At 50.3% G+C, this 6,838-nt stretch overlaps 1 long non-coding RNA gene across 1 annotated transcript; it reads right to left on the bottom strand.

Moving 5' to 3' along the window:
• Positions 1-5,872: 5,872 nt before the first annotated feature.
• Positions 5,873-6,756, bottom strand: LOC135301189 (uncharacterized). Its single transcript, XR_010362932.1, has 3 exons — positions 6,697-6,756; positions 6,575-6,615; positions 5,873-6,493 (listed from the first exon to the last, which is right to left on the bottom strand). It is a non-coding gene; the product is annotated as an uncharacterized LOC135301189 (long non-coding RNA).
• Between the last annotated feature and the right edge of the window lie 82 nt (positions 6,757-6,838).

Here is a 6,838-nt window from a genome sequence, read left to right as displayed (position 1 = left end):
AGATGGCGGCGTTCCGGGCGGGGTCCCGATTAGGGGTTTTTTTGGGGTTTCTGGGCTGCCCCCCTGCTTCCGGTGGCATTCCGGGGGACGGGCGGCGCCGCGCGTCGCCCGCGGTGGGTTTTGGGGCGCTCGGTGTGTGTCGGAGTTTCGGGCAGGCGTTCTGCGTGGTCGACTATGCTTTGGGGTCCTTCCTGGGCACCGGGGGCGCGGTTAGGGGCGGGTACCAGGGAGGGGCTGGGGCGTGGCCGGGGGTGACGTAATGCGACTGCACTACCTGCAGTTGTCGCCCGCATACACCAGGTGGCGCTGTGACTGCAGGAATGAATTTTGGTCGGCAGGTGGCGGTGTAGTATGCGGTGAATATGGATGACGGTGTGTGTGACTGATTTGTGGTATGTCTAGGCAATTAGGGGGCGGGATTATCGTGTAAGTGGGCAGGTATTGCCAGGGGTTACTCTACAGGTGGGAGGGTGGGGCTAATGAGGGGTCCTGTAGCGTATATATAAAAAGAAGAAAAACTATAATGTCTGGTGCAGCAGTAGCACCTTTCAGGCTCCCAGGGAGTAAATAGTTGTTTTTTAAATATTTTTCCTTTTTTTTTTTTTTTTTTACTCCCAGGGAGCCTGAAAGTTGCTACTGCTGCTTTGTTATTCTAACTCTAGAGAGAGAGAAAAAAGAACAGAAAAGAAGAGAGAGGAAGGAGAGAAGAGAAAAGAGGAGAGAACAGTGAAAAGACAAGAAAAGACAAAAGAGAGAAGAGATGAGAGAATAGATGACAGAGAAGTGAAGAGAACAGAAGACTAAAGAAAAGAGGAGAGAGAAGGGAGAAAAGAGGAGAGAGAAGGGAGAAAAGAGGAGAGAGAAGAGAGGAAAGAGGAGAGAGAAGAGAGGAAAGAGGAGAGAGAAAAGACACAGAAGAGAGATGTGGAAAGAACAGATGAGAGAAAACAGAACAGAGGAGTAGAGAAAACAGAGAGAAGTGAAAAGAAGGGAAGAATGAAAAGAGAAGAGAGAAAAGAGGAGAAAACAGAAGCAAAAAGAGAGAAGACAGAAGTGAAAACAAGACAACAGAGAAAAGAACAGAAGAGAACACAGAGAGAAGACAGACAGGAGAAGAGAGAATACAAGACAGTGAAGACAGACAGACTAGAAGAGAGAGTGGAAACAAGGATACAGAATAAGAGAGTGACAAGAGAATAGGAGAGAGAACAGGACAAAGTCAAGACAGAATAAAAGAGACTGAAAAGAGACAGAATAGAACAGAGTGCCAAGAGAAGAGAGTGAAGAGACGGAAGAGAGAAAAGAGAATAACGAGAGAGTGAAAACGGGACAGCGATACAGTCAAGAAAGACAAGAGTCAGATTGAAAAAGAAGACAGGTTGGAGTTAAAGTGAAAAAGGAAAGGAGGAAGACCAAAAAAGAGACTGCAAAAGGGAAGAGAGGGAAAAGGAAGAATTACTGTAGAAAAGAAGAACAAAGGATTACACTTAAAGCAGGAGAGAAGAAAAATACAGTTAAAGAGAAATAGTAACATACAGAAACAGAGGGAAAATAAATCAGAGAAACAGAGTTACAGAAGCACACGCAGAGCTAGAAACACCGAGAAACAGACACAGGGATAGAGACAGACAGAAATGAAGGTAGAAACAGAAAAGTGAGAGGTACTAGGAACAAAGGCAGTGGAAAAAAATTACTACACCGCACCAAATAAAGACAGGAGCCAAAGCGGGGGCGGGGGGGGGGGGGGGGGAAGGGGGCATCTTTATTAGGGTTGATTCAACTTTATTGCATGAATTTTCTTATTTACACTTCAGCAAAACACATGGAAACAGCGTATACAAAGGCAAGGACACATACAATCCATACACATGGTGGTAAAAGGCCATTCTACCTACCGAGCAATGTACAATAATGCACCAGCTAATGCAAGTACAGAACAACACAAACAATAAAAGCCAAACACATAGTAACACAAGACAACCTTTTTCCTATTTTCATTGCATTTGGAATTATTGTTACAGGATCCACAAAACAAAAGCGGCGCGCGGAACGCGACGCTCGTCCGCCGTGAATGCCTCCTTACCTTACGCGCGAACTCTCCGTCGCTCTCATTTCACCTGCTCAATAACACCCGAGACATCGTCGGTCCTCGGGAACGTGGTTCCCGGGACCCTCTGAAAAATTCCTCCTGCCTGACAAAAACCCCGGTCCCAGGACGGTCTGCGCCCAAACTTTGGCGATGAACGTCGCCTCGCGGACCGGCCGGGACCGAGGAAAAAAAAACCCAGCCGGGGGGGGAAAAAAAAAAAAACCCCCCGGCTGGGGATTTTTTATTCTAAAGTTTAAAATGTGTTGAAAAACCTGAAAGGCAAAAGTCATACACCCAAAGTTAGAACCGGTCAACAACACACACATACACCTCTCCTTCAGCTTACACACAAACCCACCCTCGCTCGCACCTCAACCGCTCCCCTGACCCCCGGCACGCGTTCGTGCCGCTCCTCGGGAACGTGGTTCCCGGGAGCCTCTGAAAAACTCCTCCTGCCTGACAAAAACCCCGGTCCCAGGACGGTCTGCGCCCAAACTTTGGCGATGAACGTCGCCTCGCGGACCGGCCGGGACCGAGGAAAAAAAAAACCCAGCCGGGGGGGGAAAAAAAAAAAACCCCCCGGCTGGGGATTTTTTATTCTAAAGTTTAAAATGTGTTGAAAAACCTGAAAGGCAAAAGTCATACACCCAAGGTTAGAACCGGTCAACAACACACACATACACCTCTCCTTCAGCTTACACACAAACCCACCCTCGCTCGCACCTCAACCGCTCCCCTGACCCCCGGCACGCGTTCGTGCCGCTCCTCGGGAACGTGGTTCCCGGGAGCCTCTGAAAAACTCCTCCTGCCTGACAAAAACCCCGGTCCCAGGACGGTCTGCGCCCAAACTTTGGCGATGAACGTCGCCTCGCGGACCGGCCGGGACCGAGGAAAAAAAAACCCAGCCGGGGGGGGGAAAAAAAAAAACCCCCCGGCTGGGGATTTTTTATTCTAAAGTTTAAAATGTGTTGAAAAACCTGAAAGGCAAAAGTCATACACCCAAGGTTAGAACCGGTCAACAATACACACATACACCTCTCCTTCAGCTTACACACAAACCCACCCTCGCTCGCACCTCAACCGCTCCCCTGACCCCCGGCACGCGTTCGTGCCGCTCCTCGGGAACGTGGTTCCCGGGAGCCTCTGAAAAACTCCTCCTGCCTGACAAAAACCCCGGTCCCAGGACGGTCTGCGCCCAAACTTTGGCGATGAACGTCGCCTCGCGGACCGGCCGGGACCGAGGAAAAAAAAACCCAGCCGGGGGGGGGAAAAAAAAAAAACCCCCCGGCTGGGGATTTTTTATTCTAAAGTTTAAAATGTGTTGAAAAACCTGAAAGGCAAAAGTCATACACCCAAGGTTAGAACCGGTCAACAATACACACATACACCTCTCCTTCAGCTTACACACAAACCCACCCTCGCTCGCACCTCAACCGCTCCCCTGACCCCCGGCACGCGTTCGTGCCGCTCCTCGGGAACGTGGTTCCCGGGAGCCTCTGAAAAACTCCTCCTGCCTGACAAAAACCCCGGTCCCAGGACGGTCTGCGCCCAAACTTTGGCGATGAACGTCGCCTCGCGGACCGGCCGGGACCGAGGAAAAAAAAACCCAGCCGGGGGGGAAAAAAAAAAAACCCCCCGGCTGGGGATTTTTTATTCTAAAGTTTAAAATGTGTTGAAAAACCTGAAAGGCAAAAGTCATACACCCAAGGTTAGAACCGGTCAACAACACACACATACACCTCTCCTTCAGCTTACACACAAACCCACCCTCGCTCGCACCTCAACCGCTCCCCTGACCCCCGGCACGCGTTCGTGCCGCTCCTCGGGAACGTGGTTCCCGGGAGCCTCTGAAAAACTCCTCCTGCCTGACAAAAACCCCGGTCCCAGGACGGTCTGCGCCCAAACTTTGGCGATGAACGTCGCCTCGCGGACCGGCCGGGACCGAGGAAAAAAAAACCCAGCCGGGGGGGGAAAAAAAAAAACCCCCCGGCTGGGGATTTTTTATTCTAAAGTTTAAAATGTGTTGAAAAACCTGAAAGGCAAAAGTCATACACCCAAGGTTAGAACCGGTCAACAATACACACATACACCTCTCCTTCAGCTTACACACAAACCCACCCTCGCTCGCACCTCAACCGCTCCCCTGACCCCCGGCACGCGTTCGTGCCGCTCCTCGGGAACGTGGTTCCCGGGAGCCTCTGAAAAATTCCTCCTGCCTGACAAAAACCCCGGTCCTAGGACGGTCTGCGCCCAAACTTTGGCGATGAACGTCGCCTCGCGGACCGGCCGGGACCGAGGAAAAAAAAAGCCAGCCGGGGGAAAAAAAAAAAAAAACCCCGGCTGGGGATTTTTTATTCTAAAGTTTAAAATGTGTTGAAAAACCTGAAAGGCAAAAGTCATACACCCAAGGTTAGAACTGCTGAGCGTACGTGCGGCAACGAGCGGATGCGGATGGTCGCTCACTCCCACGCACGCTCTTCGACTTACACGCTCGCTGCGGCCCTTACTTGAAACGCTGAAGAATGTGCTTCGACACGTCATCCGGCTGCCGCTCGACGTCAAACGGTAGATTCCGGGAAAATCGGTCGCCTCGGGGACCTGTGAGACAACGGGAGGCGATCGATGAGCGGCTAGCTTACAGCTAGGACTTGTCCCCGCTCTGGGCCCATAAGTTTTCTACCCAAAATCCCATAGAAGACAGATGAATGGTAAAGTTTTTATAACTGTTCTACCTAACTGTGACTACGTGCCAGGGCAGGGCAGCTCGGACCCTAAGTGGCGCAATATAAGTACACGCGATATAAGCCGACACAAGTATGTACAGCGTAAGTACGTACCGTATAAGCCAATATAATTACACACCGTACGAGTACATTCAATATAAGCCAAGGTAATTACATACCGTGTTAGTACATACAATACGTGCCGAGATAATTACATACAATACAAGTGCATACAATATAAGCCAACATAGGTACATACAGAATAATAACGTACAATATAAGCCAACATAGGTACATACAATATAATTACATACAATATACACCGAGATAGGTACAGACAACATAAGCACATACAATATAAACCAGGACTTGAGAACTCTCTGGAAGATGAATTCTTGAGCGCTATACCCTTTGAGAAGACGGAACCTACGGAGTTATGATGGTCATGTGAGGAGGGTGTAAGACGCTCCCTGTAGAAGCCCAAGAGAATGGCACGGGGGGAAAAAAGGCGATGCCAAAGCTGAGATGGAAGATCGATGACAACATCTTGTGTACTTCTTCATGTCTCAAAGAGTAAAAATGTAAAGATGGCAGAATAAGCAATGTCCAGGAAGGAACGTGAGTAAAATATGGCCGATATGGCACAGAATGATGCCGATACAGCATCGAGATGTAACAAAGGCCTATGACACAGAAGACAATGGATGCAGACTACGTAACACAGACACAGAGGACACAGACACAGAGGACACAGACACAGAGGACACAGACACAGAGGACACAGACACAGAGGACACAGACACAGAGGACACAGACACAGAGGACACAGACACAGAGGACACAGACACAGAGGACACAGACACAGAGGACACAGACACAGAGGACACAGACACAGAGGACACAGACACAGAGGACACAGACACAGAGGACACAGACACAGAGGACACAGACACAGAGGACACAGACACAGAGGACACAGACACAGAGGACACAGACACAGAGGACACAGACACAGAGGACACAGACACAGAGGACACAGACACAGAGGACACAGACACAGAGGACACAGACACGAGTGGAAACCGCCTGGCAGTTACACCTTATGGATTCAAGATTTCTAGTGTGAGATGAGCCAGAGGCCAAAGATGCCGAAGGAAAGCGAGTCCTATGGCAAGAGTGTGTGATGATGAAACAGCTCCTTAAAAGGAAGTGCTGCCAAAGCAGTTAAGAGGATGCTCGGGAGGCTGGGTGGGCCTAGAGAAGGAAGCGAAGACTGCCGGGTGATGGTGGCTATAGCTCCGGACCTGAAGGCGAGCTCCTCGGGAGAAAGATCCACAACGACATCGAGGGTTGAAGGAGGCAGACGACGCAAAGTTCGCGAGAACGTGGAGACGGGTCGGAACTGCCCTGCCCGGCAAAGGCTCTGGTGAGGCCAGGAGAAACCCTCTCCCTTTACTTCCGAGGGACCTGTTCCACTACAGACTGCTCCGCTAAGCTAACATCAAATTGCCCCATGTGAGAGTAAAGGCTTTTTCCCTCCCCGCAAGTATGGGCCCCGACACTTAGCTTTGGGAAGACGAGCTGACAAAATCCATCGCCGGTTGGACGCGGACGCTGAGACGTTGTCGTGCGCTTCGGTGCTGCTCTTTCCGAACTTTGGCTACAAACCTCCTCATGGTACCTGAGACAAAACAGAAAATGTGACTATTGCCCACACAAAGAGTCATCCCCGAGACTCCTCCGCACCACTGCCCCAACTCACCTCAAATCTTGATTTGACTCCAGAGTCTGCCCGGAAGACACCTGCAAAAACAAAAGGTATACGCTTAGCGTGCTGCTGCATAACGCCCGCCTACGTGTCACCCTGCCTAAACGCCGACTCACCCGCTCGCCTCCGTTCCTTGGCACGCTGAGAACGGCGACAGCACCTGCAAAGAAACAAAGCGAAAAAGCATGCTGAGATACTGTGAAAAAAAAAACCGTCATAATCTGACAAATAAGCCACACGTGCACCATAACCTTGCAC

The sequence above is a fragment of the Passer domesticus genome, chromosome 5 (genome assembly GCF_036417665.1).
Source record: "Passer domesticus isolate bPasDom1 chromosome 5, bPasDom1.hap1, whole genome shotgun sequence".
Classification (NCBI taxonomy): Eukaryota; Metazoa; Chordata; class Aves; order Passeriformes; family Passeridae; genus Passer; species Passer domesticus.
The sequence above is the reverse complement of the archived record's forward strand: the minus strand, read 5'-3'. Positions and strand labels throughout refer to the sequence as shown.